This window comes from Aphelocoma coerulescens, chromosome 3, assembly GCF_041296385.1.
Source record: "Aphelocoma coerulescens isolate FSJ_1873_10779 chromosome 3, UR_Acoe_1.0, whole genome shotgun sequence".
NCBI lineage: Eukaryota > Metazoa > Chordata > Aves > Passeriformes > Corvidae > Aphelocoma > Aphelocoma coerulescens.
The window spans coordinates 23,490,355-23,511,468 of NC_091016.1; the positions used below are offsets into that span (position 1 = coordinate 23,490,355).

General features: G+C 44.2%; 1 long non-coding RNA gene across 1 annotated transcript in view; it reads left to right on the forward strand.

Annotated features, from left to right (window-relative positions):
- Window positions 1–4,407: 4,407 nt before the first annotated feature.
- Window positions 4,408–21,114, forward strand: part of LOC138107794 (uncharacterized) — a 36,566-nt gene continuing 19,859 nt past the window's right edge. Inside the window, exons 1-2 of the long non-coding RNA XR_011149703.1 lie at window positions 4,408–4,494; window positions 5,438–5,525. This is a non-coding gene — a long non-coding RNA (uncharacterized lncRNA). The remainder of the gene's footprint in view (window positions 4,495–5,437; window positions 5,526–21,114) is intronic.

Sequence of the window (21,114 nt, forward strand, 5' to 3'; positions counted from 1 at the left end):
TGGAGGTGCTCTGTTTGTGGAGTTAATTCATTCCTGCCTGTGGTATTGCCTGGGATGCATCCACACACACGAATTTGGCTCTAACGTGGCCTCTGATGAACCTTTTCTCTATCATTGCCATTCATCTGTTACACGCTATTATGTGTGTCTTGATGCTGCCTACATTTATCAGATAGTAAGTACTGTGAATCATCCTCCGCCTCCTGAAAGGAAAACTGCAGTATTAATGGAGGGCACCATCCCATGTGAAATCATGAGTGAGCTGGAAGGAATGACCATCCCATGGGTATCAGTCAAACAGCAGAATTAAAATTTACACAGGCTAAGTACACATCTCCAGGCTCTGCTGGGATTAACCTGCCAGCTCTTGTGCATTTTAAATTTAGTCTTTATTCTGGATACTACAAGATTTCTTCTTGGCTTGAATTCTGGAGAACAGTGTAACCAGAAAGATGAGCCAAGGTTTTGATACAAAACGGAGATGCTGTCTCCCTCTACTTATTTTATTTTCAGAAGTAGGACTTGATTTTTAATATCAATCCACCCTGTGGGTCTTGCTACAAGGGTTTAAAAAAAAGCAGTTATGCTCTGAATACATAATCAAAATTGGGAACAGTGTGAGTTTCATGCTGGGTAGGTTACCACCTTTCCTGGCTTGGGGTTTCCTTGTGCTGCCTTTCATTGTTTGTTACAAAACATGTCAACTCATTGCCTGGCACACACCAAGACATGAGCTATGTCACAGCACTAGCCTACACTGTCGGGAAGACTTCAATTAAAGGAGTTTATTTGCAGTGTACAAACATGCAAGAACCAATTTCTGAGTTGTGATAAATTAAAGGGACAATCAGTCACACCCAGAAATGGGTCTCAGGCCTGGGGAGTGCAGTAGCAGATAGGTTGGGTGTGGTGGTGGAGGTGTATCTGCAGGAGAGCTGTGTGTCACACCACCTGGGTCAGCGAGACCCAGACAGGACAGTCGTGACACCTGGTGGTCCTGCACATGCAGACAGTCACAGCTCAGAGCCAGCTCCTCTGCCTGTCATTTCCGTGGGGCAGATGTGTCCCACGGCATCCTTGCAGTATGTACAGCCTGCCTGCACCAGGCTGTAGGGTCAGTGAGCTCCACAGTGTGTCCTACTGTTGGGACAAGCTTCAACAACCCCAGCAGGGAACCTCTGGGAGCATCTCTCACCTCCCTCCCTGCCTGTGCATCTTCCAAAGGAACTGGGAAAATCCAAAACGTCACTCAGGCTGCAGCCAGCTCCTCAAGGCCCTTGTCACCAGTCCCACAGGTACCACCTGTGAGTGTCTCAGGGCGTCTCCTGTGTTTTCCACAGTGTTTCCTTGCTCACTGCACTTCTGCAGGGAATCCTTTGTGTCTGGCTGAAAAGCATGTGGAGGACGAGTCCTCTGGAGGTACAAAATAGGAGTTATCAGTTGATGCTGATAATCTCCTGGTTAGTGTCCCAGGGAGTAAAGGTCTGGGACGGGTACGCACTTGAAATCTCCTGCGCTCAGTTAAATTGCTCTGAGCTTTGGGGGCTGAGAAACTGGGTTGGCTGTCCCCTGGGAAGTGTTTCACATTAGTGTCCTGTAATCGCTCTGGAAGTAAAACTGGGTGTTTGCACAAGGTTAAGGCCGGGGGGGCACGAATGGGTTAACCCACAGCAGCTCAAGTTGTTCCAGTTTCCAAAAAGCTGTGAATACACAATTCAATTTCAGGGAGCCATTAAGCCCACCCAGCAACAACAGATTTACTCCTGGCTTCCTTGTGGGCCGCTCTCTCACAGGATGAAACACCTACCCTTTTGATACACAGCCTGCTCCTTTCTCACACCTCTCAGTGAAGGCTCTACTTATTGGGCTGCTCCTGCTGCCATGCACTTTGCTCCAAGGTTTTACCTCAAGCTCAGTGTCTCCCTGTGGGTGGCAAAAGCCTTTGCTGTGTATGGTGCATGTAAAGGTAAAAGCCACCCACCTGGCTGAAAGGCAAACGTCATCTGGTGTTACATGTTCACTGCACAAAATAAGACAGAGTCCTGATGCCTGGCGTTTCCCTCCGAAATAAATGAGTCTTTCATCTCTCTCCCTAAATTCAAGGAAGTTGTATGGTTTGCTCCTTGCCTGTGTATAGGGAGAGACAATAGAGGAAAGAGGGCTCTCATATCAGTGCTGGGTCACTCTTGGGCAAGGTTTTCCTTCTCCTTATGAACTGGGAGAACAGAGAAATGGAGCAACCGGATAGTCATTCACTTACTCTTGGCCCCCCTTCATGTTCTGTGGGCCAAATTTGTCCCTTCTTGTCCCATTTTCCCTACTCCTCATGGGCATTACAGCCAGCATAGGAAGAGAGGGCTAAGCCACCATGTGCTGCATGCTGGTGGCAATGTCTCCCACATCACCTGGCACATGCTCATACTGCTGTGTCTCCCAGCCCTGATTCTTTCTTGGAAGTATTTGCTAACAGCAGTGACAAAATTCCTGGTCCAACCCCAAGCACTATTTCCCAAACAATTATTCACCACCATATCAGCTCTTCACAGCCCTGATTTTCCTGACTGAGAAACAACTAATTAAAGCAACAGGCACAGCACAGATTTGTTGCCAAACAGGTAGAACTCAATAAACAGCAATGACATTGGTTCGTTAGTATTTCCCTCTGTTGTATTTCTCTTTTCTTCCCTGAAACTAGGTGGAATGGGCAAGAAAGCCTGAAGAGGAGGGAATTAGAGACAAGAAAGCCATTCAAAGCAGGTGGGATACTCGCCCTGTAGAGGTAGCAGCTCTGTTGAACCGAGGAGCTGCAGTATCATCCCATTCATGTGGCTTCTGATGATGCTCAGCTGTGGCCCAGAAGCAGCGGGAGCTGGCAGATGCAGACATTTCCTTCCCCACTTCTTTCTGCGTCCTCTGCCCACCCCTCCAAGGAAAGAGCTGCTGCATTTCCATCCATAGAGCCAGCCCTGAATGTAGATAGATGGAAATTGCCCGGACACACTGGCATGTGGGCTGCGAGCCCTTCCCACAGTGTGGGCTGGCTGGAGCCAGTGACCCGTTTGGCGGGCTCCGAGTGCGAGCTGGCTGTGGCACGCAGGGGAACGACCTTTTCCCACACAGGGTGCTGCCCTGAATTTTTTTCTCCTTCCCTCATCCCAGCTGTCATCACCTTCCTCTGCAAAAAGGAACATCTTGTTGTAAGCAGGATTTTCCCCCTCCCCCACTAGCAGGCAGGATTGCTGGGTCTTTTCCAAAGGCTCTTGTGCCACATCTGCTCCCTTTGGAGGATATTCATCGTTGGATCAGAGTCCTTCTCCTACCACATCATCCATGAAAGTCTAGGATTCCTGATCTCTTCATGAGGCTGAAGGTTCCTTTCTGAAGGGCCATAATCTCCATGTTTGGGTAGCCCAGAGTTGTTCCTGCCTGCCTACCCCCATCTGTCTGAATAATTATTTCTGTGGATGCATGAACAGTGTCAGGAGACTGATCTCCAGAACCAGAGGAGGAGTGTCTGGCTAGGTCAGAGAGCTCAAGATGAGCTCATAGACTCATTTGAATGGCAAATTTTTAGTGTGAGAAGGATAAAAGTTCATCTCTCTCCTTTTAATTGATGAACTCAAGTTAGGAAGAGAACAGGGGTAGTTGTGTTCAAGGGGGCATCTCAGAGACCTTTGACCAACCTTCACCCCAAGTGGTTCCCTAGCTCCACATGCCATGGGTACATGATTATCCTTGCCATGTCCTTCAGATCTAAGAGGTATTTAAGTGGTCTATTCAAGGCAGAGCTGCTCCTATGGGAGAAAACTCTTTTGAGCTGTTTCCTTGTTTCTGGCGATCACACCTTCCTTTTTGGGCAGAATACTGCTTTCAGGCTTTGTTGCCCATCCCATCATAAGGAAAATAACTCTTGTTTCAGGGAGGAAAAGAGAAACATATGGAGTCCTAACACCCCAGAGAAGAAAAGACTGCCAATACTGAGCAGAGGCATGGTGTAGTTTGTAAGGACAGGCAGTCTGTGTACAGAGAGAGACCACCCGACTCCTTTCACACAGGTGTTACAGCTTAACTGTTACATACACACAGTAGTGTGGGGAAAATGTGCTTTTTTCAAATACCTTTAGTGGGAGGGGAGTTAAGAGGTCATTTTGTTCCTAAGAAAGTCATCCAACACCTGCAGTGCTATCAGAGGGATGCCACGAGGACATGCTTCTCATGGAGAGGGAAGAGGACCCATTCCATAGGTACCATCAGGGAACAGCCCAAGGTAGAGGAGTACAGCTGTTTGGAGAGGGAAGCCAGCTGGATGTTATCATAGGGGTCCCAAGAGAGAGGTAGGTGTGTCCTAAACAAAACACCTGGGAGAAGATCAATGCTATAAGAGGATGGCTGGTGATTTCTGTTTCACTGCTATTCAGGAGATTTTTCAGGCTCCTGAAATTCAAAGAGTTGGTTTCTTGTGTCTTTCATTGGAGAAGGAGTACTGTTTATCAGGTTTGGCTTTTAATGGAGAAGTTGTACTTTAGGGTGGAGTACAATGTAATAATCTGCCTTATTTTATAGACTGTGATTAGGATATCATCTTGTTTTTTCTACTATTATAAAAGGAAATTATCCAAAAAAGTGTTAACTTGACCTTTATGCCAAAAAAGGTATTAGGTGGTGGCAGGAAGGAATGGTTACTACAAAATCAACCTGTTCAGGGTAACTTTGGGATCTGTGTGTATGGGCTAGAAGAGTATCCTTGTGGCCCTCTCTGGCTGGCTGACAGTAACCAGAGCTCAGTCAAAGTTTAAGGAAGGTTAAGAGCGGACACTTTTTAACTTGTATTATGCAGGAGATCAGGGAAGGCTGTGACAGTTCATACTAATGCTCCTTTCTAATCTTGAAATATGGTCTTGAAGTTGTTAATGACAAGAAGATCTTGTTAAAAATTAAAAAAGGCTGTGTTGTTTTCAATCTCCCCAAGAATGTGAGTAAAGGAACATAGAACTTATGAAAAATTAAACAAAACTCTTGAGATGACACCTCTAACATGCTTGTACTTTGCATTTATTGACGTGGACAAACATAAGAAAGTCTGAAAACATAGCAATGTGTACTAGCATTAGTCTTTGCTTGGATTTTTTTTTTCCAAGCATACCAGATTCCTATAAAGGAGGTAGAAAGCCTCCAAAGAAACTATTTTGACTGCCACTAATGATAGTAATAGTAAACAAAATCACTGAAATCCACAGTAATTGCTAAGATAGGTGAAAGATTTAAAACATAATATCAGCACTTGGTGTGCAAACCATGGCCAGTTTGGGGGTTCTGGACCACTAATACTCACCTCTTGGCCCTTTTCACTGGACCATAACCTGCCCATTGAGTTGTTCTCTCCAATGCAGTAATACTTTTCTGAGGTTTGTGACTTCCACCTCTTTAAAAATTGCAGGGAGGACCCATCCAGGAGAGAAGAAAGTGATCTTTCTCCGTGGGGGATCCTCAGCAGGTCGAGGAGTCTGTAACCCCTCTGAGACGAGGTAAGAACTCGTGTTTGGGCTGGTTCCTGGTTGTTTGGTGTTTCAGGTGTTGACTTGTGCTGGATAAAAACCTGCAAACCAGCAAATCCCGACCAGGATGCTGCTGCCACCACACTGAGCAGCACTACATGGCTGCATGAGCAATGTGCCTGCTCTAATTATAGTTTAGGGACCAGAAAGAGATGGTTCCATGTGTATTCACAGTGTGCTTGCTTGCTTGCTTGTCAAACACAACAGCTCTTCAGGGAAGATCGTTTCAGTTGTTGTTTTCTTTCCAGCTCAGAAGTTATTGAGTTATTAATTAGTAGATAATTTCAGTGAATAATGACACAAATAAGAGAAATCTAAAGACAAGAAAAGAAAAAAAGTGATTAATTTGTACCACCTGTCCCTGGAAATGGAGAATGGTAGGGACAGATACAAAACCATCTACAGAAATCCTTATTTACTCCAGGGAAAATTTTATATCTTTTGTGGTCTTAAGCATGTATGAAAAACAAGGCAAAAATGAGTTTTGCTTCAGTGCACAGCATTTTCTGCTTGGTTCAGAGACAGATTCTTCAAAAATAGAGCAGAAAACTAACCAGACAGACAGAATTATTTCTCAATACTTTTTTCTTTTAATAATGTACCTTTCAAATGTTCTTTTCAAATCAGCGCTGGGTCCTGCTCAGGTGCAAATAGCGGCTGCCCAGGGGCCGTAGTGACAAAATTTTAACAAACACTGTCACCTTCTGGGCATGCCGCAGCAGTGCAGCTTCCAACCGGCTGTCCCGGTGAGTAAGGATACTTCTCCCTGCCCGAGAGAGCCACTGGTTCTCCTGATTTGGAAACTTTTCTGATACTCTATCAAACCTAGATCCACTGTCTTGATCAGGCCTGAAAAACAGAGCTTTGTGTCTTCGGGTGAGCTTAGTACTGAGGGGCTTTGGTTTGTGTTTGTTTGCATTTTCATGCTTAAAAATCCTGCCTGTGTGGGATTTGCACAAAATTTTATTTTTTATCACTTCTTGGTACATTTTGCTACTTAAAAATATAAAGAATACTTGGTTCTCAGAGTGTTGAGCTCACAGCTAATCCTACAGCCTGCCTTGATCATGCTCCCTGAGCAGGAAGATGTGTTGTTTCAGCCCTGCTGGACCTACTGGAGCTGCGTGGGGTGCAGCAGGAGTGCAGTGACTTCTGCTATGGGATGACACCTCCCATCAGTTCAGCCATGGCCCCACATGGTTAAGCTTGGCCAGTGGTCAATGTTAGTTAAGAAAACCACTGAAATTCAGTTGTTTTCATTCTCCTTCCTCTCCTAGGCTAGAATTTGGAGGTTTAGCACCTAGGGCTGCAAGACTGGGATGCAGAGCTTGCATATTCATTTATAAGCCTCTTATAAATTTATAAAGCCTTTCAGTCCTCTTGTGGACATCTGGTTTCTCAGTGGCTGTTTGGTGAACAAGCAGGGTATCAGCACTCGGAGCATTCCCTCCATGGAGCAGAGCTCTTTGGTATCTGTTGCTCTGCAGCTATTACCAGTTTATAAATAATTCTTTATACTGTGGTTGACTTCCCCAGCTTCGTGTTGTCTAAAGCCAAGCCAAAAGGGTGGTGGGAGGAACAGCTGTCCTCCTCCTTGGGCTAGAGGGAATTGCTGAATGCTCTTTAGTTTAGTAATATTCACAATAATAGAGTTTGGTGCTCAAAAGATGGACTTTTAAGACCTGGCTGACCAAGAAAGGCTTTGCTGGGGCTACTCGGGTGAGTGAGTGCCAGGACACTCTCTGTGATATCTGTTTTGAGGCAATAGCAGCAGCAGCTAACAGCTAGGAGAGGATAAGGAGGGAAAATGGTGTGGCAATGTGTGTGGGTTTGTCTTGAATTCTTTTGATTCTTCATTTGTCAAACATCAGACCTTCATACTTGGATGCAACAGTGTCTTGCAAAGACACAGCATTTGCAAATCTAATTTTATACTCCTGATTGGAAGAGCCCTCCCAGTGTTTTGAGTTTAGGCTGACTGCTGACTCCAGCAGGGATAGGAGAGAGCAGCAATAAACTGGTCAGGGCTGGTCCAACAGCCTCTTGCCTCTATGCTGCTCCAGGTACTCAGTTTGTGCCTTTCCCCAGTGTGCTTTTCCTTGTGCAGGGATTTTTGGCCTGCGTTCCTGTGGCGGCTGGTGTTTATCACCAGCTATGCTGCAGTGGTACTGAGGGAAAGGTCTGGATCTTCTGCATGAGCACCTATTTTCATGGAACAGTGCCTCTGGAAAGAGTATTGAGCCTATTTCAGCAATATTAACCTTTTCCCTCTCTTCCCAACGTTTTATTTAAATCATGACTACTTTTGAAAGATATGTAGGAGACATTCCTGGTTTTATAAGGATTCTAGCTGAAAGCCAGTTTAGAGTACTTAAGAGCCTCGTTTTCCACAACTGTATGAAGCCTCACAGGACTACTCAAACTCATGGGCTCCTCCTATTTGGAAACACCAGAAACAGTTCCTGGCCCAAAGCAGCACTTCACAGAGCACTTGCATGTATTTTTTTCCTCCTTATCCTCACAAAGATTGTTTTACCTGATCTAAGAGCCCAGATCAAGCAGCCACCCCACCATGTGGGGCTACCTCCCTGTGTGACCACCCACCACCAGGGTGATTGTGTTTGGCAACTTAAATGGCTATAAACCCCCTCCAGGAGTAGAAGAGGAGTGATGGGCAGCAAAGCTGCCAAATTTGGGAGTTGACATCTGGGAGCCTTGAGGAGCTCTTTTATGGATGCAGTTTGGATCTGAGTAAGTGAATTTTGGCCATCCCCATTGTACTGGGGGCATTGTGGTGGAACCAGGTGGTGTGACCCCTGGTTCCTGCCTGTCCCTCCCAGGTCCTGCCCCTGGTGCCTGCCTGTCCCTCCCCTGCCCAGCAGTGGTCCTCCACCCTGTCCTTTGCCAGTCTGGAGCAATCCCTTCTGCTCTTGTGGCACAATCCTGTTCTCCAGTGCTCTCCTGTCCTACTCTGTCACCAAATTATAAGGTATTTTTCTGCCTCTAGAGGACACTGTGTCCTTCCATATGCTCACTTCTCTGCTGTGCTCTGGAGGAATCAGCCCTGCTCGGTGGCTTCCTGCCAGGGGTTGCACAAGTTTGTGGTGGGCTGGGACCATTGCACCCGGGTTGGGAAGGGTGGTAGGGAAGACTTGAGTGGCTCTGTCACCAGCTGCCATGTGTCAGGGTCACTTATCCCTCTTCACCTGCTCTGTCCACAGTTCTACAAACCCAGGAAGCCCTGCAGGCTTCTGGGCTCGGGCAGGGTGAGGCAGCAACTCAGAAGGGCTTTGTGGGAGAACATTTTCTTGATCTTAGCACACATCTGTCAAGAGGTCACCTGGATTTTGCCTTTTCAGTACACTGTGGGGACTTCCTTCCTTATGGGTCTGTGATTTTGATCCCACTGCTGTTCCCCACACCCATGGTAGCTACCAAATGGGGAGCTGTCAGACTGAACACAAGCCTGGGAAGGTCATCTCTCACTGGAAGACTGCACAGGTTTTCATCTGCTTTCTTGTCTGTTTGTAAGCCTTGATGACTTAGACTTGACTTTTTCTTTTTTTCCACTTGTAGTGGTTTGGGGAAATAGACAGTGAAGTGTGTGATAATACAGCTGCAGTGCTGCTGGGGGAGGTGCAATACAGCTCCATGTTTTTGATGCTGTAGGTGTCATGGAGTCACATTGCTCCTTCTTGCAAGTCCCTTCCAGATGGTTTGTTATGTCAACTCCTCTGAAGGGCTCATCAGCTGAGCCAGAGTGTGATGTTCTGGGCTGGGCCCCTGGGAGGTCCCTCTGCCATGACAATAACCCAAAGCAGCAGTTTTGGACATAACAGTGGGCCCCTCTCAGCAGGTGTATAAGCAACATTAAATGACCAGATGCAGGGTTCCTCTTCTTGAGTCTCGTGGTGCCTCTTGCAGCTGAAGACACGTCCTGGCTTTGAATCTGAAGACATGACATAGCTAACAGTAGAGCAAGGTTGTTTCACTTTAATTGAATCAGAAATGAGGCCATTTTGGAGAAGGAGGATTCCTCTTCCAGTCCAAAGTTTGGCCATGGTTTGTGCATCCATGGATAAAAAAGGGTTAGGTTCTTCCCACCAACTGTCCTTCCCATGAAGTGCATTTCCAGCTTTAAGTCAAATCTGAACCCTTTCAGGGCTTTGCCAGAAATCCATTGAAATCTACCTCTGAATACAAAATCAGACAAGATTTGAAGGTTGAATCCTGATAGGCCCCCAGGTTGCTACTGAATTTTGTGTTTGGCATGTTGCTGGTGATAATCTGTGGGTTGCAGAGCAGGAAAGTAGATGTGGGGGTGGGAGGTCATGCAAGGGGAATGATATTTTATATGCAAATGAGGGCGAAAATTTTCCTGGAGAGAAAGTTGGAAGAGGGGAATGTGGAAAGCAATGGATTGCTGTGCAAAACAGCTTTTTATAGTTACCAAAGTTAGGCAAATTTTTGTTTTCCAAGCATTCTATGAGGAGCAGGAGTGTAAAAACTGTGCAAGGGGTAAACCTGTACAAGACAGCAGTGGTACAAGCAGAAGCTGATAGTATTGCTCCAGCTCTGGGACCACAAAAGCCATCTGCAGAAGTCCTTATGGAGCAGGAAGAGATGGGGGTCACTGTTTCCCGCTAAATGCAGACACTCGGAGGTATTAGTGTGCTGTTGCAGGCATATCCCGTTTTCCAGTGCTACTTTGCTCTCCTGTGTCCCTGATCCATCTCCCTTTTGCCTCCCAGGGAGGTGGACGTGGTGTGGAGGCAGCAGCCTCGGTGTGTAATGCAGGCACTGACCTTTCCCACAAACGCTTTTCTCCGCAGCCCTCGGGACATCTGCTGGCCCTGGAGAGCCTTGAAACAATGCAGGTTTCCTGGCCCTCTGTGTGGTTTTTCCTCTTATAGGAAAATATATGCTAGAATATTTGTTTTCCAGTGTTTTTTTTTTTTTTTTTTTTCTCCCATGTTAGCATGTGTGCGTTGTCTGCAAGGGTGCCTGCAAGGCTGGAAAGTCATGGTGAAAACAAGACCATTCAGACAGAGATTTGTAGGGACAAGCTGTCTTGTTTCAAGGGCAATGCCCTGCATGGAGGGAGTCCCTGCACAGCAGGAGCTTGCCCAGCTGTGCTTCTCACATGAGTTGGGCAGGTTTCTCTCACCAGTGGGATTCCTCAGGGTGGTTTTTTTTCTTCTCTTTGTCATTCTCTGCCCTTGCACCACACCCCATCCAACACCACTTGTAGTCTGACTTGCTGCAGACCCGTTGCCTTCCATCCACATCTTTCCCTGAGCTCGATAACTTATTTGGTGAAACTGTATCTCTGAGACAGACATCTGTTTTGAAAATGATACTAGCAGAGCTATTGCTTTGCTTGTTAGCCTATGCCCATCACAGTATACTCTGAGTCAGCCCGACTTGAGTGTCATGGGTAATTTTTTACTGCTGTTCATCACATTTTTTAGACCACTTTCTTCCTGTGAAGACTTGCATATTCTGTGATCTTGTTGCTTCTTACTGAACTAAGCAAATAAAACGCTTTAAATTCCACTATAAGACAGATGCTGAATCACATTTGTGGGTTGTGGGTTTTTTTACACCCTCTCCATTTTTTTCAATAGCTTTTTTTTTACAAGTGTAAACCAGGACTTGACAAAATGTTTCAGTATTTGGACTTGCCAAAACTGTGTACAGAGTTAAACTAATGATAGGATGCTTTTTAATAGTTTTTAACACTCATGGCTTATGAATGGTAACACTTGGCATTCTTTTTCTTTTAGTATGGTTCCTTCTTCTAACTCAAGTATACTGACTAAATCCTTTCCCCTAAAATATTGTTGTCTAAGGTTTGATTAAAGCTGTAAGGAATGTGTGTGAAAGTGTTTCTGGTAAGTCATTGTTCATGGGAGCTGGGAATCATCACTGTTTACATTTTTTTTTTTAAGTTTTCCTGAAAGATCTGAGGTGCAGTATTGAGAGCTTTAGTTTCTACAGGAACCAGCTGAGTCAAGCAGCTGTGGGGAGGAGCAACAGCATGGAGTTTTGGGGAAGTTTTCTCTAAAACTGCAAGAGGGAATATTTTTCAATGCAGACACTTATCCATGCCCTGATGCTCCCCGATACAAGTAATGGAGGCTAAGACTGTTTCTTTGTGGCTGCTGTCTCACGGGGCATCCTCTGGCTGGCATTTGATTGACTGGGAGGAAGCAGGATTTCATGTTCACTACTACAAGCCCATTCATTTGGTAACACTATCTGTGATCCTCTTTGAAATCCCCCAAGCAACTGTTAATAGCTGGGTCCCAGGAAAAGCGATCCGGCAGGACTGGCCCGCGGGGAGGCCAGTTGCCTAGCACTGGGCTCGGTGTTGTGAAACAGTTGGCCGAGCCATCAGACTGGCTCAGCTAAATGAATTAAGTAATTGCACAGCCCTGCAGAGAATATTAGTGAGGAATTTCCATATTGCAGCTCTTGATATTCCTGCCTCACAGCCCTGTTACCACAAATACAAGGCCTTGGCTGAGCAGGCAGTAATTTGATATTAAGTGAGGTTCTTATTAAGCAGATGCAATGAAATAGGGCAGAGTTTTATGTTGCGTTAGTCATCTAAGTGTTTTTTATTAGCATTCATTAGGATGAGGCATAACTGAGTGCAGGGTATTCTTTAGCCAAAGCCTGACCCTTCGGAAGGAGGGTAATTAAGGAGCTAAGAGCTTGGAAATGGGAGTCAGGCCACACACGGCAAGTGTACATCAGCTCACTCTCTCCCTCTTCTGGGAACTGCCTCTGCAAAAGAGGTTGTGAGGAAACTTGGGGGATGGCCCACTCTGCCTGGGGATGAAACTCCTCCTTGTCTCATTCTCCAGGTGTTAATTTGACAAATCACAAAGGCCTCTTGGAAAGCAAACCATCTGCACAGGCACATGTTACTCTTTCCTTTGGACTGACTGTATCAGGCCATGGGAATAATGTTGGGGGTTCTGTTGGTTTATTTTTAGGGGATCATGGAGCTTCATACGAACAGTGGTATAAAAGAAGGTAAAAGCTCTGACTCTTAATTCTGACCAGTGTACAAATGTATGTGATTGTCAAAGCTGGCTCCACCAAGGTGGCAATAGCTATGCTGGTGGCTTCCAAACAGGGATGCCCCTGCTCCATCAGGGAGATGGATTCTAGAACAGCTGGAAAAGCCATCCAGAAGTCAGTGGTGCCTCTCTGCCAGCCCAGGCTCATTTTATAACAGTAAGCTGTGGATGGTGTTATCCAGCTTGCTTTTGCCCTGTTTAGGTTTCTCTATTTTAAGCTTTGTCTCCATAGCTCCTGAGCATGTGCACTGTGATCACTGAATTGTTCTGCCTCCTCCCCACACAATTTTGTCCTCTCTCAGTGTTAAATGCCCTAGGCCCTTTACACATGAGATGCTCCTTCAAGCTGCGTTTTTTCTCTTGGTTTTCTATAATCTGGCAGGATTCAGCAAAAAGTAGAGCGATAATTTTATTAGAATTCCCAATGCTTGGTGTGCATGTGAGTTTGTGGTGGGTGGCTTGTGTCTTGTTTGCAGTGAACTGAGAATTTGTGCCCTCTGTCCTAAACATGCTCTGGTCCTCTTGGGTTTGAAAACATCCCCAAAGCCTAATTGGTTTGGATGGGATTGAATTTGGCCAGTGCTGAGGCCTTGGCAAAGCTCCCCTCCTAAATAAATGTGGTGATAAGTGACCACTGCAAGCTCTTGTGAGTCATGCTGAAGACTCAGGGGTACTCTCTTGTCTAGACCACTCCCTAACTCTGTGAAGCCAGCCCTTTGGGGTCCTTTCTTTCTCCAAAAACTGAAGTGTGGGTTCCACCTGTGAAGTGACACTAGGAATCTGGGTATATTCCCCTTTTAAAAAAGGAGGAAGGATGGTTTCGAGCTGAGCAAACTGCACTAACAAGCTGTCAGGTCTGCCTGTAACATTGATTCTTGCAACAGCATCCACAAGGCAGCTGTCATTTTGGGGGAGGAAAGGAATGAGAGGGAAGGAATCATTCAGTGGGAGGTCCCATTTTGGTTGGAGTAGAAACAGCCTATTCTTTTCCTGAACTATGGGAAAGGAAATGTCTTGATTTTTGAAGATGAAAAAAGGCTGCACCTGCAGTGGAGATGTGACAAGAGTTGTGTGGGGTCCAAACAAAACAATCCCCTCAGCAACCCTGGCATATTAAAGTGTTCCTGGGCTTTATTTTGCACTTCTGCTGCTCATATACCACTTGCAGTTGCTGGGACCTGGCAGTGGTGGCTGTCTGCATCCTGACAGCCAGTGTGTGAGAATCTGGAGGGAGGCCTGGCTCTCTCACAACCCTAGTGCTGCTCAGCCTTCCAGCAGTGTGTGTAGGACTGGCTGTGTCTGTCTGGCACTGAATGTACAGACACTGATCTGGGAACACAGATATTTGAAGACTATTTCCTTGATGGAAAGGGTTTCTTTATTTTTTCTGCTCTAATACACTAATGAAAATCAAACATGACTGTACTTACGGGGGCAGCTTGGAGTATGCACAAATATCTGCAGGTAGGTGTGAATGGGGCAATGAATCAAATCCAAGCATGGAAAACTAAATCTTCAGGGGTAAATTACTAAAACCATACAGTATGGGGGCTGCAAGTGTTTTCTTGGATTATTGTAGTCTTAGTTCTGGCAAATGCATGGAGCAGTTCAAGCATTTCCTTTTGATTCCTCCTCAGCAATTGTTCTTTAAGCCCTGACTTGATAAAATCTCCTAGCACCACAGTTGTCTTTGGATAAAATAAACAAGTTTTATCCAATGCAAGGTGCTTGCTATTAGATACTCTTTCTTGAGCTGTGTTGTTTGACTCCTTGTTGGTGACAGGTGGTCAGTCGTCTTCATTTTGGACCATATAACCCATAATCCATGCAACTCCTGTAGTCAAGAGGTACATGAAGCCACTGGGTCTTTCTAAAGGGAAAGTAGCACAAAAGTAGAAGATGAACCTGGGAGGATAATCTTGGAAAACAAATAGGGAAAAGTATTTCTTAAGCCATGGAGCTTTTGTAGGTGTACTAATTTGAAAACAAACCAGTGGGAGGCACCAAGTCAGAATAACAATTTAATGGGGAAATTAAAGAAAAGGAAAAAAGTAAAAGAAAACACTGGTTCAAACTGACAGAGTCAAGATACAACCTGAGTCCCTGTTAGGCAGGGTGGTGGTAGCAGTCTGGTAGAATGGTGGCTGCAGTCCTCTGAAGCAGTGATCCTGTAGAAAAAAAAGGTCTGCTCTTCCTCAGAAGGTCCAGTGGTGGCTGTGTAGCTCCTGTCCTCTGGAAATCCAGTGGAAGGGGTGTCTGTGGTGTTCGGAATCTCAGATTATATCCACGATGGGATGCTTGGCTCCTCCCTCTGGGTGGAGCATCTCACAATGGGGTAATGAGTCATGAGGCCAAGTGTTGATTAGGCTCATTAACAGAAGATAGTCCGGAGGGAGTTATCTCTGAGTCATGCAGCAGGACAATGATGGGCCATTAACAGAAATATAGTCTGGGGGGAGGAGGCAAGGAAACACTGCCCCACCTGATTTCAACAGCTCCTGAGGATGGTAATAGAATACACTGCAACCCAGGACAGCAGGTGATGAGCATTCCTAGGAAATTGGGGCATATAGTTGCTATCTTATAGTTAAATGAAGAACCTTTCCATTTAATGTTCAGTTGTGTGCAACTCTGTGAAGCTTTAGACAGATTTCTTGATTGTACCTGTCTGAGGCCTCTGATTCCCCATCATTCTCATGTTCACTGCTTGAAAAATGTATTGATCTCAAAGCAGCCATGGATAGTTTCAAGTATTGTCACAGCAAATAGCACAAAGCAGAAACATATTTGGGAAACCCCATGGGTATGGTTCCCACTACAAACTTGTCTGATATGCTTAATTTGGTCCAGAGCTGAAAGACTCCTTATCAAACTATAAAATAAATAAATTTTTAAAATACCATCTTTCTGGCATCAATACTCCAGAGTGGGGGGGTGGGGGGTTTAAAGTTTATTTTCCGCAGTTACGTGTGCCAACGAATATTTAACTTCTGAAAGTTCATGGAGAGTGAAAACCAAAGGGTCAGGAGCACGTCTGAACTGAATTCTGTCTTAAAGGTGGATGGTTATCCATGGAAATAAGTTTGTGGTATTTTCCTAGCTCCTAGAATAATAATAAAAAAATCAAACATCTTAAATTCATCATTGGTTTGCTTTTTAATATTTCTCTTTCTGTGTGTGATTTCTCTACTGCTTTTCTCCTTGGTACCACTCCTAAAGGTTTATCTTCATCTGTGACAGTGGTGCTAAAATACTGAGGTGACAAAACTGGAGAGCCCTTGGTTTTCCACTTCCAAGTGCTCTCTGTGGGTAATGCAGCCTGTGGCATTCACTGTTTGGATAGCTGTTAGATCATGTTACCTGTCTATCCCCTGGCATTGTAGCAGTAACCTGGCACAGCAGCTATTTCAGTGCTATTTCCCTTTGCTACCTGGCACCAGCCATACAACGTTTTTATATACTGAATTATTTATGGACTCATAATTATTTAGCATCAATATGTCAATGTTACAATGCCCCTGTCGGCCATAAAGGAGCCAAATCTTTCTTTAATTAAAATTACATGGTCTGTGTCAACTTTCCTTGGACCTAACCTTTTAAAACTGAGTTGGGAGTTTGAATTCCATCCTACCAAATACCTGTGTTTTAAGCAAAGACTAAATACAGAGCTTTCTTTCAGTGAGACTGGTCTTGGGAGCCAATAATTTTATGTGTTTTAGGGAGGTTTATGTTATACTGGGGAGTTTACAATGGACTTCATTGAACTGTAGACCACAGTGGCAGTATTTTTTTTATAAGTAACTTCTAATAAGGAGGAAGCAGAGTATAATTCAGACTGTCAGTGGTCCTGTCTAAAGACAAAAGCTTAAGATGCCTCAGTGACGGTTTGAAAATCTGCTGAATATTGAGGGCAAACTGGTAATGAAGGTAGTCAATTAGTTTGTTTTAAATAATGCACAGCTGTCCTTTTTGAAAAAATATTGCATCATTTGGCATTGTAGAAATACACAGAACCACCATGTAATTTAATTACACGACCACCCTGCAAGTTCCACGAGCCATACTCAGTCCTGGCATAAGCGGGTGCAAATCCCTCTGGGAATTGCACCCGCTTATGCCAAAGCTAAATTTGATCCAGTGTTGTTTTCCCTTCTCCCTGAGACCTGGAAGGTATGGAGATCTGCCTCATACTGTACTGTTCTTGAAGGTATTAGCTTTTCTCCACATGCAGAGCAACTCTACGCTTGATGTTGAACTGACTTTTGCTTTAAATTTCAGGAGAAAAACAAAAAAAGGCTCTTGAATGCAGTATACAAAGGCAGTTGTTAAGTATTTAAAGTTATCATAACCTGAAAGCAAACTCCATCCTTTTCTAAGTCATATCTGCCATGGAAACAGCATTGGCCCTTTGTAGGGAGGGACCAAATAGAGCAACCATGTTTATCAAAGCTGCTCCCTTGATGACACGCCTGTGATACACAGCTTTCTTCTGCTGCCTAAAGAAGTAATTAATTCTGCATTTGTTTAGGTTCTTTGCTTTATTCAAGGTGTGAGGCTGCCACTCCCACTTCAAACTGGCTTTCATTTTTTGAGTGGTCTTCTCTGATGGGGGGGGAAATTTTCTAAGAAACTTTCCATGTGCTCCATGCTTGGGCCATACAGCTCCCCCAGTGACTTTTTTTCTTCCTACCTTATAATATCTGCAGGTTAATTAACACTTTTAGATTTATCTTGAAATCCAGAGGCCTTCTTTCCAGAGGGGGAAAAAGACATCTCAGAATGGATAATAATCTTTGGGAGATGGTTCTTCTGAAGGTGAATGCTTTTATGGGCTTTATTTTAAAATAAAACCCTCTACCTGCTCCAGGTGAACTGCTTGCTGTACACACGTGATGTGTGCAGCCCCATGGAGCCCAGAGATGGCACAGAACAGTGTAGAAGGTGCAGGGAAGATGATTCAAAGTTTTCAGTCTTGCAGGACATCTTGAATAGTTTTGGCTCACTCCAGTGAGACAACATGTGCGTCATGTGCGTGCCAGCTCATTTCTAGAACTTGCTTTTAAACATTTGACTGAGATGGAAATCAAGCAAGACTTACATATGATGTATTCTGTGAGGAACAGCTAGTGTCAGGAGAAGCCTTGTTCTTTCCAAACATTGAGAAACAAGAATCTCTATTGAGTACAGAGACAATGAAAGACAAAAAACACATCAAACAAGTACCCAAAGTTTATAAAATAGGCACGTAGTCATGACCTTCCTCCAGTTACACAGACTTGTGCACGCACACATCAGCCTTTAACTTCAACAGGAGTTGCTCACATGTGTCTTTGGACAGATCTTGTCCCTAAACTGATTTATGTCCAAAGGAAACTTGGGCTCTGATTCAGGTTCAAATCAGGTTCAGCATGGAAAATCTTGAACTCAGAGTCAGACCCTAAAGCAGCCCTTTAAAGAGGCAAACAAATAGACCAGACCAGCATTTCTCCCTAGCTGGAGCTCTCTAGCCTCGTGCTCAGCTTTAGCACACCCTCTGCCTCTCTCCTCACTGAAACAATTATTTTTAAAGGGATCTTTATTCCACCCAGGAGAATACAGCACAGGCAATTGGCTAGCAATGGTGCCTTGGAGCTCAGCCACTTGGGGCAAGTGTGAGACTGCGCATGGAGGGAAAAGGAGAGAGCAGCAAGTGTCAGAGAGACCCTTTTGCTGCAAGAGCCTGGGAGATTCATCCCAGAAACTCCCAGAGGCTCAAATCTCATCTGCTTAAAGGGGTCGATACCATGATGTTTAAACTAAACAGGCTGCTGTTGCTGTTTAATTTGGGGTTTTTTTTGTTTATTTTGTTTTGCTATTTTTAACACAAGTAGATGTCATCATGCACTTATTTCTGTATTGTCTCCTGCTGACAGTGAGGAATGGATTTCTGTGATGATTGTGCATGACTGGGCAAAGATTGGACTTTGACCTTTTATTCCCAAACAATTGTGACCTGTCCTTTTCCTGAAAAAACAGGGAAGGTGCTTAAATTAGATTTATCTGCTTCTCTTCCTACAGCATGTTGCTTGCTCTTAGTGAAAGCTGCTAAGTAACCAAATTAAAATGCAGTACACTGTTGCAACTAAGGACATCCAGTTAAAATTCACTCTACAGTAAATCTCAGACCAATCAGTTTAGGGGTGAACCAACCAAATAACTGTAAGCACTTCATCCCACTGCCTGTCACCAAGAAGTAGTGGGCATCTCAAACATGGGTTCACTGAGTTTCACTTTTGTTTCAGAGCACACCCTGCTCCAGCACAGCCACCAGGCTGACGTCCACACCAGGGTATTGGCAAACACAATCTCACTTTGGATAATATGTTTTCATATTTCTTGAGCAAAATCTTGTAAAGCTTCCATTTAATTGTTTGTTTGGGCTTGGGTTTGGTTTGGGTGTTTTTTTTACTTCTCCTTATAAGCACTGTTCAGGCTGAAAAGTACTTTTGGGAACTCAACCAAAAGAGATTCTCAACAGATTTGGATTCCCACCAAATATAGGTGTTATGTAATTTGGGAGCATATCCCTCCTGTGCTTCTCAATGCAGGTAGAATCATTCTATCTCTTGATTTCCAAATGCTTGCACCCCTCAAAACTGATCTGTTTTTAAAGAGAACAATCACCTGTAATACCTATTTGACAATTTCTTGAAGGATTTCTTATGGCCAAGCTGCTTTTCCCAGCAGCTACCAATGCCATGGAGCCAAGTATTTGTTAAAGATCGCTCTTGTCTAACATAGTCATGTTTTTTAAAAGGTTCTCAGTCCATCTGTGAAAAGTTTATGAGCAGCTCAACTAAATATTACTTCCAAATTTTCCATGTTCTTGTCATGTCACAGAGGCATTTGACATCAACCGCTTTGTTGGGTTTCCATGTCTCTACACTCTTACTTTAGCTACAATCTGATCTTATTATGCAGGAATGTATTCAGGTATCTCCTAAATAGGAAGAATTTTATTCTTGCACATCTTACTCTATACTTTCTCAATTTCAAGGGGTATGTGACCATTAAAAATTATTTTGAAGAGAGTTTACTTTTGCTTCCTGTCCTTTCAGGAAGTTGCTCTTTCTTTGTTTTCGTTTTTCTTCGATTTCCTCTCTGCTCACCCTGCAAATAAAGCCCAGAAGTTTAATGAGGAAAATCAAGCCTATTAAGTGTGTATTCTGTGCAATAGAGATCACCATTGTAATCTGTCCCAAGAAAGAGTTATGTGTTGCTATGTTTCTGCAGGCCCTGCTCTGCTCATTTTCCTCTGCCAGGGACTAACATAGCTGTTCTTCTTGCTCTCTCCTGGCTTGGACTAGAGTTGTAGTCTTTCCATTCACCTTTTTGCAACTTCTACTCTTGAGTAAATTACTTTCATAGTTTTACAAATGACTCTGTATATCCCTGAATACTTAGTGTCATGAAGACAGTTGAGGATATGAGATTAGGGAAGAAAGATGAATCCAAGTTAATATGAGAAACGTCCCATGAATAGGTGATGGTTTGAAAATATTATTGTTTCTTGTTGGTTTGCTGCCTGGCCTCATTTTCCCCACCATATTCCCTTTCTCTGTTTCCTGTTTTGAGCCTTGCTTGTTGCATCCTTTTGAATCAACCGCACAGGTTTTTGAAGAATAAGGTGGTGAGTTACTGCAGCACTTTTTGTAGCATTCAGAGAAATGTCAGGCATCATAATTTCCAAATAATTTTTTAGACTCGCAGGCCAACTGACTTTACTGCAGTGTCTGTGAGCTTCAGTGCCTAGAGGTGATAGTCAGGGGAAAGCTTGTTCTCTCCCTCACTTAGGCACTGACCTTTCTTCACGGAGATAATGCCAGAAAGGTGCTAATGAGAGCTAATTGAATGGGATTGAGTTGTGATGCTGGCATCCACCCATCAAGAATGAGCTCCCTCAGCTTGTTTTATTTTGGCCGTTAATAGGAAGAGCACCTTCTTTAAATAGCTCTGTAGTAGCAATTAAAACTATTGCCTAAATCCAAAGCAATTGCCCAAGTGTTTATTTATACAGCTGGAATGCTTAGTGACAGTGCTTCGTAGCTGTGCAACTAGCAAACCTTATCTTTAATTGATGGGTTAGCAGGAAGGACTTGGTGAAAATAGTAAGGAAAACTCAAGCTGTATAGTTGCACAAGAACTTCATTAATTTCATTGGGTCTAGAAGTCATTGTCTTCAACTGAAACTGCTTTTTTTAACTTCACTGGGTTTAGTTCTTGGTGTCTTCAGCTGAAAACCTTTGTCTATTGTAAGGATCATGTTCACTATCCTGGGACCTTGTCTATGGGCTGCCTTTTACTGCTATGGTTGGATTCACCTAAAAGCAGAGTTCTGCCAAGACTGATGCTGTCCAAAAATGTAAGGAGGTGTTATCCTTAAGCCAAAGTGCTTGCAGTCCAGAAATTTGGCATGGAAATGAGAGGCA